Source organism: Manacus candei, unplaced genomic scaffold (assembly GCF_025592945.1).
Source record: "Manacus candei isolate 608988 ecotype Guabito, Panama unplaced genomic scaffold, ASM2559294v1 h1tg000017l, whole genome shotgun sequence".
NCBI classification, from domain to species: domain Eukaryota; kingdom Metazoa; phylum Chordata; class Aves; order Passeriformes; family Pipridae; genus Manacus; species Manacus candei.
This window is the reverse complement of record NW_026138065.1, coordinates 32,335,574-32,353,279: the sequence shown is the minus strand read 5'-3', so window position 1 is coordinate 32,353,279 and position 17,706 is coordinate 32,335,574.

Here is a 17,706-nt window from a genome sequence, read left to right as displayed (position 1 = left end):
GGTTATTTATTTGTATGAAACACATGGGGTGGTTCTGCAGCAATTAATACAGGCCACTCCTTTAACCCTTCATCTGCTGGGGTATTTTTCTGTTGTCTTCAGCCAGGCATTTCCATTCATACCAGGACCGGTATTTCTTTTAAAAACCTCCACATCAGGCAGGTCTTAACCACATGAGATCGTGGCACAAGTTGAATGCCGTTCACTTGCTGTGAACCAGAGCAGGGAACAAACCTGGCAACAAACTACACAGCCTTTTGCTGGCCTTACAGAAATGCAGAGGTTGAAAATTCCTGTATATTGTGGCAAATTTTGGGCAGCAGTCCCTCTGCTCTCTTGTGTATATGTTACAATACAAGCTTCACTCACTCTCTTTCCCACATCTTTCATCCTTGCTTGTCCATCTGCTCACCTGTCTCATTCTCACTATTCCAAAAAATTGCTCCCTTCCCCTTCAGGAAAATACCATTTCCAAAGGCTGTTTTCTGCCAATATCTACCCCCTCCTCTCTCATAAGGGTGTGAAAAAGTATTTTCAGACCTATAACTCAACAGAATCATTTGGTTACTTTCCAAAGGCAAAAAAAGCACACCCACTCTTCCGTGTTGATCTTCCAGCCAGATTTCCAGGCTTCCTTTCAGAACATGGAAGTGTTCAAATAATCAAAAAGTTATTTCAGTCAGAAATTTAAGAGAAAACAACAGTTTCGTCCTCAACTTAATCAAAACCATCAAGACCTCTTGTAACTGCTCAGAAACAAGCTAAGCCTGAGGCAAGCAAGAAACAATGGGAAATGGCAGCAATAAGGGAAAAGTGCAGCTGAAGAGGGAATTTTGGTGAATTTAGAAGTGAAAAAAGGGAGCTCTAGCAGGAGATGCCTTAGCTTGTCCTTTGGCTTGTTCTTTGGAGGGACTGGAATTCTTTCCTTGGGCAATGTAGAGTCATAGAATTGTTTAGGTTGGAAAAGACCTCTAAGATCATCAAGTCCAAACATTAACCCAGCACTGCCAAGGCCACCACTAAACTATGTCTCCAAGCACCACATCTACACATCTTTTAATACCTCCAGGGATGGTGATTCCACCACTTCCCTGTGCAGGTTGTGCCAGGGCTGGACAACACTTTCAGTCAAGAAATTTTTCCTAATATCCAATCTAAACCTCAGAACATCAGAAGCATCCAGAAAGGTCAGAAGTGAGATCATCCACCTCTTTTGAAAATAATTAAGAGCAGACTGATGACGACAGAGCTCCCACAAGTGCCAGAAACAGACAGTGAGAGCCCAAGCCCTGTGTACCTTGGTGACGTGCATCAACTCTGCAACATCATCTTCTTACCATATTTTCCACTAAACACCAAAACCCTGTGTTGTCTTAGTCCAAACACCCTTCAGGGTTATTATGGTGTTACTTTTTGCAACTCAACTGCCCTTCCTCCTTTCCCTCCTTCCTATAAATTAATTTTTAAGTGAAATTATGGTGTCAGCAGTTTTGATCTGGCTATTCTGTTGAGGCTTGTCTACAGTCAGAATCCTCAGTAGTGCCATCACTGCACGCTTGCTGTCATGCCTGGGAATACAGCTGAACTATCAGCTCTCTGGATAGTAGGACAACATCCTTTTCTTCTGCATTACAGCTTCCAAATGTCTGAAAGTGCCATCAGCACAAGGCTTTGGTAGTCTCACAGACTAAGGCACCTGACTGGCACGTAATGTGGGCCGTGCAAAATACAAATGACTGGTCAGTCAGTCCCCACCCCTCTTTCATCATCATTAGAAGCTCAGACTGTCATACAAGTTGAGGCATATCATGACTTATTTTGTTTGAAAGTCTGTAGAAGTGAGAGAGCCAGGTCCTACAGATAAACACAGGATCATTCTCACCAAGTGTATTTTTTCTTTTTAAAGACACTGGATGGTTGTTACCGCAAAAGAGATTATTTATAGGCCACATAATCTGCCAGTCTGCCACGTGACCCTGCAAAGCTCCTATGTTAAAACATCAGCAGATACAAAGACCCACTCTGAACAACTTACCTGTAAGCAACTGGGAATCAAGGAGAATCAGGGCTAGTATTAATTGCTAAAAGACTTGCTCTGAGCACAGATACTTCCTCAGAGACCTCACCAACAACATGAGAAGCAGAGCACAGGAATTCCACTGTCAAAAATCAGGAAACACACACTGAAAAGAGCAAACTCCAGCAGCAAGGGTTTGGATGTGTTTTTTGGCTTTTTTTCACCAACATGAAACAGTCCACACCTGACATGCAGGACAGCTTTTCTTAAGTGGGTTTGAACCACAAGGACTCCAGTGTTATCCTTACAAACACATTCATCCTTTGTGGCAAACGTAGATCAAACCTACCTGTTACAGTAACAAAGCAAAGTAATAACAACTAGACCCATCATTCACTGTGATGAAAGGACTGTCACAGCTGGATCACATTATATCAGTGTAGGCCATAAATCTCCTTCTTACTTTACTTCCCCATAAAAAGAGCACTTGCCCAATCAGAGAACGCTTCTCTGGCCGGAGATGTGTTCTCAAGGCATGTAAGTGTTCTTCAGGAACACATCTGTCACTTGGCAGGGTTCACCTGAAAGGAGAGCCCTGGGTGATATGGCACAGAAGTGAAAGCTTTGTTTTGCAATATGCCAGACAACAGAAAGTGTCTGAAGGAAGAGAACTCCAGCTTTGCTAGGGGGAGAGGCATCATAATCACTTCATAAACTCCAAATATTAAAAGCCATTATGCTGTGTTCAAACCCCATGTGTACCACACTCCACTTCCAAGGGCTGCCAGATAAATCTTTTATACATCAACTTCTACATCCAACAAAAAAGGAAATTGATATTTAAAACCCAACGAAATCCCATCGAAGTCCCAGGAGCCTTTCCTGCCTGTACCATCCTGACACTGAGCAGGAGGCTTTCCAGAGATGCCAGCAGGATCTCTGCAGGTAATGATGGTTTACTCAGACCGTTGGATGCACAGCACCAGAACAGCCCTGTTACATTTCTGTCCTCTCAGCCATCAGTGACAGTCAGACTTACGCCCAGAAGTTAACTGGTCTCTTAAAATAAAAGCCTGGAAAAGAGCTCAGACCATTCCAGAAGGATGAGTGCTAAGCTAAGGCCTCCCAAGTAGACTGTCTAAGGATCTTTGTGTCTTGGGTAAGGCTAGAGGTTATTGCTCAAAAATACTCATTCATGGCGGTCACAGACAGCAAGATTTCATCATCAGGCAGTACAGTCTGTAGACACGTTTCAGAGAAACCATTTCACCCACAGCACTTAAAAAAAGAAAATTTGTGAGACTACCCTGAGAACAAAAGAGGAATATAGACATAAAAATAAAAAAAAAATAAACACATACTAAGAGGAACTTCTGTTGAAAAAAACCCTGGATGAGACAAGAAATGTCTGAGGGACAAGAAATGGCAGAGTATCAATAACATTTATCTACACTGGGGAGCAGCACTGCCCCACAAAGGGGGACGAGGAGATCCCAGCACAGGCAGTGCCCTCACCCACACAGTGCCTGGCAGCAGCTTTCATCAATAGCTGCAGAAAGAGCAAAGGGGTGAACCAAGCCCACAGGGTTGGAGATAAGCTACCACACACCCCTGGACAGCAAACCCAGGGACCAACCCACCTGCAAGGCAGCTCAAGGCTGGGCTCAAACAGAGCTGCTGCACAGAGGGTATGGGTGGAGGTCCCCACTGAGGCTGCTCAGAGCAGTCAGGACTCACGGGTGCACTGGGACTTTGTTGGGGTTTTTTACTGGAATCCCACGGCTCACAGCTGGGAAACTGGAGGAGGAGCAGGATTGTGGCTCCACGAGGAGAATGGCATCTGCATTGCATGCAGCAGCAGCGTGCAGAGCTCTGCCTGCTGTGTAAATGAGGGCGACTGACCACTATGGGCCTTTGTTCTTTTCTTCGGTCTGGCTGTTGGGACTGTCAGGGGTTGTAAGCATCAGCGCTACAGATTTCAGTGTTGGTGCCAAAAGGCAGAGCAGTCAGAAGTTGTGCCTCTTCTTCCTTTCCAATTTAAAATGCTGCAGCCAAAAACTAAAAAGATGTGGGGTTATTTTTTAATCAGTGCCGTATAAACCTTGACAGAAAAAAGAAAAATCATGGACTCAAGTGCTCCTTTTTAAAGGCTATTTAAACTGGTGTTTGATGGGTATAAACTTCCTCCTCCCCCAGAGCTGTGCTAGGGAAGACCTCCAGTTTATCCCTCACTAGTGCCTACAGACTTTTTTTCTCCCTTGTTTTATTTTTTCCCTTGTTTCTTTCACCCGCCTCCATTCTTGTCGCTTCTTTTGGCATCGGCATCCCCTTTCCTAGTCCCACCTAAAAAATCCCTCCCTTACGTAACTGGACTTCTCACAAGGCCCTGGGGCAGCCTCTCTCCAAAAAAAAAAAACAAAACAAGAAGGACATTCACTGACTATGTCAAGTTTGTGTCTTTGCTTCCAGGCTTGGGGTGCAACCACACAACAGTTCATCTTTAGGGCAGTTAATAGGAAAAAATGCCAGCAGGTGGCATTCCAGAATAGCTTCTGGAATCAGCAATGCCAGCAAAGCCCAAGGTACATCCAGGGCTCCTCTTACAGCTGTTGGCATCTGCACAGTGGAAGGGGATGCAGGGCAGCTGCAGCAGCATCTCCACCCACAGCGCCTTCAGGTGATGGCTGCTGCCTCCCTCCTTGCTTTCCTCCACTCTTCACGTTCTTTCTCACAAATAAGCACTTTACTGACATCTATTTTGAAATATGTCCTTGGGATAAAATAGCTGGGTGATGGATCAGGCAACCACCAGAACACTGAGCCAGAGTCTCCACTTCTCTCTTCAAGCAGTTGAGACAAAAAACAGCACATGAGTATCTCTATGAGCTGAAAGCCCTGAACATAAAGTCACACTGGAAAATCTTCAATAGGAGACACATACATGTACATGCATGCATTTGTATGTAGCATCCAAAAATGTCAGTGACCACTTTGACTCACTCTAGTTGAGACAGCTAGTTTTCAAAGGTTTCCTCTGCCACCTTTAAGTTTTAGTGGGATGACAATGACACTTACATTGTCCTGTAGGAAGCTGACTGAATGCTAGATAGGCCTTCTAATTGTGGCTGGAAGCAAAAGCTGTTATTCCTATTTACAGATTTCTTTCTGCCATCAAAGTCACCCCTTGCCACAGTTGTACCTCTACTCTCAGCAAAAGCAGGTATTTCCCAGTCTGTGAGCAGCACACCTGCTGGGTGTGCTAAAGCCTGCTATTTCAGCCTGGAGTAGAAATACCTTCTTGTTTTGAAAACCTCACTGCTGCAATGTAATAAGTCATGAGTAAAGGCTAAAAATATCTTGTTCTGGGCATTTTAACTTGATTTGCTTCCTGGAGTTAGATAAATGGCTGCAGACACACAGCAGTGTGCTCAGGGAGCCGCAGGGAGAGGAGTCTGATCTGTTGCAAAGACTCAAGGTTATATTTTGACCCGAAACAGGAAAGTGATCTCACTTGTGTAGCAAGGAATTCTCCTCAGTTGCTGAGACAACTTCTACCACAACCATAGGAAAAATACCCCTAAGTCAAATGGGTGGAGAAAATTCCAGAGAGCCTGTGGAGATGCCATGAGCACCTTGACTTCCAGAGTTGTTAGGATAGCTGGCGGTGCCTAAGGAGGACACAGCACCTGTGTAGGCTGTGGAAACAGAGAGTTTGAATATACCTGCCCCAAAGTCAGCAAGAGGGCTGAAAGAAAGATCCTCTCCTCTGCTTTGGTGCTGTTTATTCGGAACAGAACACTTCAAGGTTATCCTACTCCGTCATCAGCCTTTTGGGAAAACAACGGCTAAATGCTGCCTTTGAGGAATCAGTGCCTGGCTTATCTCATCTCTGCACCTCTTAGTACAACCTCTTCTTCCAGGCGCGTGGCTCAGCTTTCTGGAACAAGGAGTCACCCAGTGCATGGCTCGGTGGCCACAGGTCCTGTCTGAGCCTGCATGAACATTCCTGCTGTTGGAACAAAAGCGGCAGAGGTTGGAAAGCAAGAGCCCTCAGTGGATGGCGTAGGGTGTATATCACTGTGGCTTCATCCCAGACCACTGACTTCCTTGACTTGGATAAAGCCAGTCCCAGGTTAGTACAGCTGGAGGGGTGGAGCAGCAGAGAGCAGCCAGGTGATGCCTCAGCAGGAACTTTTCCTGCGAGTAAACTTTAGGATTGCTGGGAGGACAGTGTGAGATATCAAACTGTCTCTCACGCATACAACATGCAGGTTCCCGATGCCAGTCTGGGTTCACTAAATGCCAGACCATAGGCAATAGGTGTATCCCAGAGCCACTTCAGCTGGACATGGGACTCTCTGTGGACTCAGCTTCGCCCCCTTAGTATTTTTGTCTTGTGTATCCCACTGCAGTTGCTGCCTGATAGAGAAGGCATTGGGATTCAGTGACTGGAGCACAGATGGAAATCAGGAAAACCGGTTTCTGTTCCCATCTCTGCTACTGATTTGCCGTATATCCACAAGTAGTTAATTAAGCCTCATCTTTCCTCACTTTAGAACTGTGATAATTACATTTATCTCTCTTTGTGAAGAGCAAGGGCTTGGAGACATTTGAATGAAAGCCCTCAAAGAGCCAAGTGTTGTTATAGTTAGTTATAATAATCTTGGCCCTCCCTGATTTCATGAAAGTTCTCCTGTTTCAGCGACTCTCCTTCACAGACAAGGCAGAAAAAACAGGAGTATAATTACAGAGTGAGTGACTCCATATTCTGCTGTGGTCTCCTTATGTTTATTTGGCTGAACCCAGCTCACCTCCAGCCTACTTGTTACCTTGCACACGTCCTAAGGGAGCTGTTAATATTGCAATGACATGACCATCACTGCAAAGCAACTAGAATTTTTGTCACGCTGTGCTAGTGATTAAAAAGCACCATCACAGCTTTTAACTTCTGAAATAACAGTGCAAAGTACTGAGCTACAGGGATTCTGGCATTGCATAAGTGACCTTCTTCAGAACAAGGGGAAAAATAAGATCTTACTCTTCAAAGGTGCTTAGCACCTTGGTTTTTCTTTAGGTGCCTAAATTTGAAATGAAACTGCAAGCTCTACAAAGCAAATAGTTCAAGTATTGCTGATGTTTACAGCACTCCAAGTTTCGTGAGAGACTTCATGTATAGGGCCAGTGGGGAAATCCTACCCCTTATGTTCTGTATGAGCTTGTTTTCCAGACTTGCAAGGTCCAGGCTTAATTTGCTACCTAAGAATACTCCTGAGGGCTTACAAAGTCTGAGGCAGAACTCACTCCTTTTGCTGCTAATAGATAGTAAAATGAGAGCAAGCTATAACTTCTATATCAAGAGCAATACTTAATAAACTAAACAATGCTGGGGAACAATCCTGAGCCCTGGGAGCAGATCTATGCTGTTTAATTCCTTAGAAAAATGCCTGGTTTGACCCAGGCCAACTGGCAGCATCCCAGATGGAGCCTGAACCACTTCAGGAGTTAATCTGCAGCACAGACTTTTCTTGCTGCTTTCATGAGCTGCCCGCTCCATGCTGGAAGCTCAAGAGGTTTATGGTATGGACAAAAACCTATAGGATGAGTCCCACAAACCTCAAAACCTCTGTCTTGCTTTCAGACACAAAAAAAAGGAGGTACAAAGCAGAAAGGGTTAATTGTACAGGTCAGATGTGCTGCTCCAGAACTTGAAAGCTCCAAAAGAAGAGGGAAGTGTCTGCATTTGCAAATGTGTGTGAGTCTGTGTGGGTGTGAGTGTAAACATGCACATTCAGGGGGAAAAATCTTTCAAGAAAATCACAGAATATCCACCACCTTTTTTACAACGAAAAGAGATGCCGAGATCTTTGACTTAATTATTCTCAGTGAATCATTCTTGCAGTTAAAAGCTACACCAGCATTTCCAGAAAAACTTTCAGTTCAGTATATGTAAACAAATGTAAAGAAAACAAACAAACAGACAAGAAAATGCGAAGATAAAAGGCTTGAGATAGTAAGATTAAAGATGTTAATTGGAGACTGCGGCTTCTACAGATTTTGACATTGGTAGCTGAGTTCCTACAAAATACTCCAGCTCTGCTGGTCCCAGTCTGTGAGCCCGTAGCCCAGCAATGCTCTTGCCACAACCCACCTCACTGTGCAGGCTTTGACTCAGCAAAGCACAGAGGCACATGTTTAGGTGGCAGGCTTAGAGTTTTGTGTTTGTCCAGGTATTTAATTGCTTTGGGTCTGGGTTTAAATTACAGGCAAGTATCTGCATAAGTGCTTTGAACTAGGGCAGTGATCCCCAAACCATGCATGCCCCCCTCTTCAGCCTACTACTCTCTAGCTTGCTTTATTTCTCACCAAGGATAGCAACATTCTGCCTTTCCCACTCCTGCTTCAAATCAAGACCTCAGTGTCCTCCATGTGCACATCATACTTGCTCCTCATGTGTAGCCCATGATTTTAAAGTCCTGAAATAATAAACTTTCCAAAAAAAGACAGGTAGTCTGAAAACAGGTGGGAAAAAACAGAGCAGAAGTTTTATGATGTGTTTGCTTTACTTTACACCCTAGATTTACAGCTGATGAACTCATGGGGAGTCATCTATTGTCCCTATTCTTGCTGAATGAATAGTTTTACTTGAAAAAGGAACCAACGAATTAAAGCATTTAACCTTAATTATCCTACAGTTTTAAGTGTTGTTAGAAAATGACTATCAGCATTAAGCCTCTTTTTTTTTCCAGGAAACCACTGGGTGAGTGTGTCTACAAGAAAAGCACGCTCATGGGATAGGCAATGACCACATCAGGAGTTTGGTAGGCATGTCAGTATGATTCTTCTCATTACAAACAATCATGTACCAGGCCATTGTAAGTGTATTGCTGCACTACTGCTGTTGCAATACTGCATCTGCAAGAGATGGTGTCAGCCAGAATAACAAGCCAAGAAACACACGAAGTCTTTCCAACTGAGTTTCTTTTCCTGACAAGTTTCAATTCAGGTTCACTCCAAACGTTGAAAAAGATTAAAGATTCCCTGAAAAGGGTTTGCACCTTCTGACAGGACCAAAGCAGATGGAGGGGAGGGTGAAAGGAAAAGCTTGTGCAAGAATAGAGATGGGCTAATGCATTGCAACAAAAACATTTCAGCCTGAGAAGCTGCTACTGTGGTCATGGGCTGCCAGCAGGGCAACGTGCCAAAACACTTCTGAAACACGACTGCGGTTGTAGAGGAGCAATGAGAAAATGTCTCACATGCCAGTGCAAACCTCTGCTATCCCAGCACAAAACACAGAGGAAACGGGAATGCAAACAGAAGTCTTGCGTGGTGAGCTGGAAGAGCAGCCCTGGCTCCCTGACGTACACGTCACCTGATGAAGTGCGAGACAGAAGGCGACACAAGCGCGCTCGCTCCCCGGCTTATAAATAGCGACAAACTCTGTCTGGAGCTCTTCTGAAACTGTTGCTCCAAAAATGAAAATCTGGCCTGCTTATGTAAAGGCTTCTGCTGTGTCAGACCAACTCTGCTTCAGATGGAGCAGGACGTGACCGTGCCTCTGGCTGGAATGACAGGGGTTTAATTACTGCCTCTGCCGCCGACATCCCCACCAACCTCATACCGGTCATGACGTCAGCTGGTGAAATCTGGTTCAAGTCTGCAAAATTAAGCCAAGTACATGCCGTCCCCTACCCCTTCTCCTGCCTGTGTGGATGCTACACCTTCCTGGGCAGAGCTGCTCTCCTACATGGTGTGTATGTACAGTGCTAGGCACAGAGGGAGGGCGACGGGCTGAAACAAAATCCTCGCTGGCGAATACTAATTGGTCGCGTCTTTTTCCCTCGTTTGGTTTCACGTTTTTCCCTTGCAGGTTTTCCATGCTGCCTTAGCCTTGGAGACCTCTTCTGTAACTGGTGCCCACACCAGCCAGCAGTGATACTGTGTCTGAAGGGGAGCCTTCCAAGGCAGAGCTTTTCTGGCATGTTTTCTGCTTGCCATCTGTTTAAAGGGAAATGTCCCCAGGGCAGGAGCCTTCTGCATCGCAGGTTATATTCTGTTGGTACCTATCAGATAATAAAGCTGCTTTTAATTAAGACAGGCTGAGCAGGGACTGGTGCTTTATATACACCGCAGGCACTGTGCCCAGGTGAGTGGGAGGTGAGACTGGCAGTCTGGAGACCTACTGAGTATCTCAGGGGTCAAACACAGGATTTATCCACCCAATATTGGATATTTACACTGCAAGTGGCAGTTCTGTGCTCCTTTAAAACCCAACAGATAGAAACAGATAATTGTAGACCACAGTTCATTTCATCCTAAATTCCTTTATACAAAGAATCTCCAGTATCGAGTTGGTGTTGCTGAAGTTGGACAGCTGAAGGTGGTGAGGTGAGTCTGACTCCAACTCACTTGGCTCCACACAGTTGCCCTCGTTGATACAGTGATGGTGAGAATATATTTGAATTGGGTGGCCTGTGAGTGAAAAATTGCACCTGGCTTATTTTTGTTTAGCGTTATATTCAATTACAGTACTGGCTTTTCCAATATATAAACAAAAACCCATGTTCCTGCTAGCATAATTTCAACTGATTCCCAGAACCATGTAAACACGTGCATTTTTATGCTATGAAAATACGTACCTTTGCTATGCAAAGACTTTAATATTTGAACATCATAAAATTGTCATTAAAATCAACTTTTTCCCCGAGTAATGCCCCTCCAGAAAAGAACCCAAAACATTTCAAAAGGAGATGTACTATGGGCAAAGAGGATCAGAAACATATCCCTGTTAGAACACATGGAAGAAATCAGCACCAACATCTCACTACCACTTTTGTGCTGTAAAATTCTGCCTGGTTAGGCAGCGGATTTTCACACAGAAAAGCTCCCCAGTTATTCTCTGGCACAAATCAATGTCACAGAGCTGCTCTGATGGAATAAAAGCTTCATACAGCACCAGTGTTATTGCATATTGATTCAGAATGTCCGCAGGGTCTGTCCATTTAACCAGTGTACTACTTTCAAAATGGCTTTTGGTGTGTCCCATTGTGCTGCGTTTCTGCTTTTGGAAAGACATAATGGGTTGTCTGAATTGTTTTTCATAAGGACGCTGAAGACACAGCAGTTCCTGAAACAGGTGGCAGGAAACATGGGCACCTCAGGCCTAGCCATCCTAGCAGGACACTAACTTGCTATACAGGTCACAGGCTCTGGGAAAATATGGCAACCTTGGCTTTGAAGGACAAATGGAAAGGTCAATTCTTCTGCTAATGGTTTAATCATTAAATGCCCTTGCCCTCCAGCTTCACTTGCTTAAAAGGCACAATGCTTCTTTAGGGATAGGAGTGGCTGGTGACCTCGATATTTAACTAATAATTAAATGTGATCATTGCAATGCAAGGCAAAACCATCACTTTTTGACAGGGATGATTTTACGAAGAGGGTTGTGCAGGGACATTCGGAACATTCAGGTTGCCCTTGGAAAGCCCTCTGTCACCCTAGGAGTTGCCCACCAGAGCTGAAACAGCAGGGGGAAGACACAGAGAAAAGATGGGGAGATTAGGAAAAGGGAGTGATGTGGGGAAGTTGGAAGGAGCTGGGAGAGACTTGGAGGAGGAAACACCTAGAAAATATGATTTATTTATTCAGTGGACAAACAAGGCAGCTCCTCCATCATTAACAACTAATCACCCTGGGCACCCTGGCCCCAGATGGGCAAAGGGTTTAGGTGTGGCGACAGAAAGTCCTACACCTCTCGTCCCTGTGCCTGGATCCAGCAAGGAAATATCCAAACCCCAGCTCCTCAGCTACACCTCCAATAGGAGGTGCCATAATTGCTGGGTAGTTGCAATTAACACCTAAAATGGTCAGTAAGAAGAACTAAGAAAATGGATCCCCTCCATTGAGCCTCCTCAAGGTGGATTTTGAATCCCAGGGGTTTATGGGAACAAAAGAAGATTGTTCCTTGCTTTAGCTCTCACATTGTCATGCCAAGAGGCAGTGCATCAACCAAGGGAACTGTGACATTCACCAAAGGCAAAACAGACACGGAAATGCCACCTTCAGTCTAACAGAGAACAAACCAGCACCTCCTGTCAAAGCACCCACATTGGCTGGAGGGAAGGAAAGACTTCTTGGCTTGTCTTGACATCAGACCACTGGGCATCCAGCAAGGAATGTTAGGTTCATGACACAGAAGAGATAGAGGAGCAAGACCACCTAAAGACCACCTAGCACAGTAAAAAGAATTTTTCTCCTGGTAGGGTGTGAAGAAGGAGGATCTTCCTGCATCCCTCCTCCACCATCATCTGTGTACGTTCTCCAAATAACTGCTTTGGAACAACAGCCTGTAAAGCCTCACTAGTCCGAGGAACATATTGGTAATCAGTGAAAAGGCTTGGTATTAAGAGAAGAATATTATTGAATCACCTGGCCATGAAAAACATTCAGTAGCCAACCAGCGGATTAGAAGTGAATGGATGAGGGCCTTCTCCTCCAGATAGCCATCCTTCCAAGAGTAACCAGACACACAGGCATCCCATCACTGCAGTGCCCCCTGGAAGTGTCACTCACAGCATGTGGAGGGAGAAAAAATTCTGTTTAGCAAACTTACTTTCACCTGCAAACTCCCATTGATTTTGCTGCTTCCTTCAATATGGGTAGAGTAGGACAATCTGCCAAATTGTGTCTATCTTTCAGGGGCAAATGCCTTTATGAGAAACACTTCAAGACATTCAATTAGTGCATGGCCACATTGTGCCATGAAACTCTATACACTCATCTAGCAGCTGTCTTGAAGTTCTCAGAGGGCAAGATGCTCTCTTTTGAGCCATTAGAAGCACTCCTGAAATACCAGGGGTGTTCTGTAGAGCACTTAGTTTCTGGCCAGCAGACCTGCGCAATCCATGGCCTACCTTTATTGCGTTTGTTAAAGTTGAGAAAACCAACCTCTTATCAGCATGTTTCAATTTGCCATCAAGGAAGCTCAACAAGTCCTCAAAGTATTTTCAGAATTCACAGATCTAGAAAGCTTGAAAAGTTAACTACTTTAGATTTTAACATCAAAATTCCCATTCAACCTCCCTCTCTCTGGGTAACGAGATGTGACAGGACCATGACCCAAGGGGCCATGGCTGCAGGCATGAAGAAATCTTCTTACTCAAGTTGCTCATCAAACGAATAACATGAATCTCACTTTGCTGTGAGCCTCTCAGGGCTCAAACGATTTGCAGCTACAGAGTTGGAAGTCCAATTTTGTGTCTTCCCTTGGGAAACATTTTTCCATAAGTGGCTACTGAATCAACGTTGTGAACATCTTTGCTGTGCCACCCTTTATCCACTTTCAGAACTCTGTTACAAAGAAAAAATGTTCAAAGTCACAGATCTACAATATTAAAGTGTTGACTGGTTGCATAGTTCCATAGGATAAGGCAACCCCAAATTTCTATGCCAAGTCAAACATGCCTGTGTGTGTGTGTGTGTGTGCAACAATGTGTTCTTTGTGCCTCCAATGTCTCACAGTGACCACAGATGACAGAAAAGCTCAAAAATTCTCAAGTACCCAAAAGTTTTGGGGAAAAAGACGACAAAGCTGAGGAGCCAGACTCCACCAGTACCCTTGGTGAGAGAAAGGCCACAGTGGTACTCCATGTGATTGTACTGTCAAAGGCCAACAGCAGACAAACCCAGACTATCATACTAGACACAAAACTGGAGGAAACCAGGCTTTGCTGGCTCTACAGCCTGTGGCATGATTTGGTGCTTTCCCTGGAGTGTCACTGTGCCTTCACTGCACTTGGGACCTGGTTGTCCTGATTAGGTGAGGACAGGTTTGTTCTCCTCCGCTCCCTTACCTCTGCCTGCAATACAGGCTCAGGAGACTCTTGCCTTGCTTTGCCACTGACCTGCTAAGCCACTTTCCCTCTCAGCACCTCTGTTTCCTCATCTTTGAAACAAGGATTGTGACCTCTATGAGACACTTTGATGTCCACAGATGAAGTGTGCTGTGGCACATATGCACGTTCTCTCTATTTTGAATACTGGTAACATATCGTTGTGGGTTTTTTCTACTATTTATTCACCTTTATTATTGAAAATGGAAATCAATGAGCCACCCTGAACAATAAAATAAAATAAAATAAAAAAAGGAAACACTTTGGATCAGCTTTCTCTTTTGAAGATAATTACAGGAGAGAAAGCAATTTTGAAACAAAAGTGGCAAAGTGCAATGCTTAGGAACTGTAGAGCAGGATGTATTTGTCCACCCCACAGTTTGCTGTTGCAATATTCCTCTTCTCTTCCATTTTCTAAGTCATGTACAAAACATGCTTCCTAAATAAATTATTTAGCTCTGAACTGCTGCAATGCACAGCAGGATGCCTGTAAGGACAAAGCACTGTTCTTACGAAACGTTGACCTCATACGATCCAGGGGGGAAGAGGAGTTCAGACTGCAACAAGTCCTGGGTGGGAATACAGCACCTGAAACCCATGTGCACAGGCAGGGAAACCTGACTTGGTCAGCCACCTGGCAGTTCCCATCTCTCCCTTTTCTTCCCAGGAACAGCCTCATTTCCCAGCCTGGGCAGACATGCTGATTGTGTGGAATTTTCTGAAGGCACTGTTGGCACTGTTGGTGGATGAAGCGAAGTTGCCAGTCTCAGGCTGTACCTGCAGATGTTCGGGACTCAGTCAGATGCTGGCTCTGCTCCAGGTGCACCAAAACCAGCAAACCACTTTGGACAAACCAGTGATGTCCAGCAAATCCATGCAGGGACTGCATTGCCAACATACAACCAAGTGCAGTATTGCCATTAAATGTAAAGATGTGATTCCCGTGTTCCACGTTTCATTTGCAGAAAGCACTTTAAACCCAGAAATATTAAGGCAGGTCTTTTAAATTACAGGTGAAGAATATTCCCTGTGGAGCTTCTCAATAAAGCAAACAGCCCCCACCCTGTCCTGCAGACAGTGAAAAGCTACAGGAAACCTCTTCTGGACTGAGCAGTGTCATGGTATGTTTGGATACAAGGTACTACATAAATTCAACTATATTTTATGAGCTCATTAGAAAAGTAAACAAAAAAACCCAGCAAATAAAGGCTCAATCCCCTTTGTACATATGAGTCTAACACGTCATTTCACTCATTTACCACTTAATTCATCAGGTTTTGAACACCCATGTTCTCTAACTCATAACAGGCAACCTGCAACTCAGAACTTGTGCACTTATGAGCAATACAGAGAGGATGGTGAGAGTGATCGTCCTTCCTTCTCCATCAGGGTGCAGGTGTCCAACTGGATCACACCAGGATGCATGGAAGCCTCAGCAGTCCAGCTGCTGGTCTTGCTGCTTCAAAGGCTTTTTGGGTGAGCTGACACATTTCTACTGCCCAGCGTGGAAGTGAATCTCTCCCACTGCCATGAGTTAAGGGGTCTGAGGAAACTGTCCAACACCCAGTGTGCAAGGAGGATGGCTGGCTGCAGGGGACAGCAAGCTGCAGGTGATGGTGGCTGTGAGAGGCCCTTTAGCCCTTCCTGGTCACCACGCCCTGCCCATGTCTTGCCCTTGCTCTGACCACGTGGCCCTGCTCTAAGGAGGTCCCCTAAACTTTCCGGGATCTGGTCCTGGCCACCCTGCTCTAGGGAAGGCTGCTGGAGCAGATTTTGGATCAGACGACTGTGCTGGTTTAAAGGTAAACCAGCAGGGGAAATGAATCCAACTCAAAAGAGAGATTATAAATCAGAATAACAATTCAATAAAATAATACAATAAGTATGATTATACAGACAAAGAATTGGTTTTAACCCACAAAACCCAAATGTATAACCCAGCACCCTGGGGCATGAACAGAATGGTGTTCTTTGGGCCCCCTGAGTCCAAAGTAAAAGGAAAGGGGAAAACCTGTTGGTGAGAGTGCTGGAGCAGTCTGGTTGAGAGTGGTGGTTGCAGTCTGGTTGAGAGTAGTGATCTGCAGTCTTCCTCTGGATCCCACGAGTGGTTAAAAAGTCCCAAGACCCCAAGATTATATATCCTCCAGTTCAGGCAGGAATGCCCAGTACCTCCCTCAGGGCGGGGAGTTCCACAATGAGTGTGAGGACAGGAGCATCCTCCTATCTCGAAGGCCTCTTAACACCTAGTTTATAGCCTGAGGAGTCAGGCTGCTCTGGGCAGAGGGTGTAAATGGCCTATTGATAACAGTTTCTGGGAAATGGCATGGAAGGCTAGACAATACACAGTTTTGGGTTACACCCATACAGTGATGAACTGGTCCCAGCTGTTCTAACTAGGACGACTTTCACAGGTGCCTTACAACCTCCACACATGGGTGGGATATTCTGCTTTGGTTTGACTCCTAAAGCACCTCAACTCAACCCTGCTGCCTGCTGGGAAGGGTGCTGGGACAAAAAAAAATGACCCCAAACTCAATTCTCCCCCAAGATTCATCCCCAAACAACAATTCCTCACCCCAGGATGTCCTATGGCAGCACAGTCAGAAGACAGGAAAGATCATTTTATTGTGGACATCACCTGGGGGGGGGGGCCGCAAGAGTCACAGCACTCCAGCTGATGAACAGGAATCAGCACCTACAACAACAGCCACAGAGCTCTGAGAAAACTGGAAAGGCAGGAGGAGGCAGGATTTTGTTCCCCTTGGGAGAGCAGCCCCTCAGCAAAAAGGGCCACCAGCGAACTGCCACCTGGCAGCAGCAGCCTGAGCATGGCAGAGCCAGGATTCTCTGTCCTCCCAGACTCCCTGTCCCACATAACAGCAAGGACATACCAATGCTCCTAGTGGTTCTCCAACCCTCTCCATCCTCCTGACTGGCACCTTGGGACTCCCTGTCTGCAAAGAGGAGAGGCAAGCAGTGAGCTGGAGGTGGCTTCCTTAAGTCCTGACCCCCTCCTGCCAAAGCTGGACTGAAAAATCACAAGATTTTTAAATACATGTATATAATGGTCCTTTTTATTTGCCACTAGATTTCAGTTGTTATGAAAATAGCTAAATTCTCAAATTGCTAGAAATGGCTTCTTTAAAACAAAACACAACCAAACAAACACACAAAAAAACCCAAACAACCCCCCACCCCACAACAACAACAACAACAACAAAAAAGCAGCTTAAATAAAATAAGAGCCAGGTATTTGTGAAATGACAAAGGCCTCAACACTGAAACAGAAAGACAAAAGAACCAACATTATGAGATTCATGAAAAAATTGTTGAGATAGGAAAATACCGAAGAAGTGCCAAAAAAGACAGAGCAGGAAAGACCAGCCTGTGATGCACTTAAACATTGATTCTCTGTAGAAAGGATTGGAAGTGCTGAAAGATCCTGAATGTCTACAGCCTTCAACCAGCAAGTAATGCCATATCCAACTTGCCTTTATGTACATGCCCTTGGCTCCTGGGGCAAACTCCAGTAAACAATCTTCAAGATAGGCATTTCTGATACACACCTGCTCTGCAGCAGATGTGCAGCGGTTCTGTGTGCAACCAAACAACTCAGTCACCAGGACCATCTCCTTAAACACCAGTTTACACAACCCGTTACTGGGAGCCCCAGAAAACTGACTTCTCCACTGGATTTGTGCACGGCCAGAGACCGAACCCCTAAGGGCAAAACTCTTGACCGTAATAACTCAGGGGGCAACAAGAGAGCAAGGAAGCCACATGAAATAAATGTCAGGA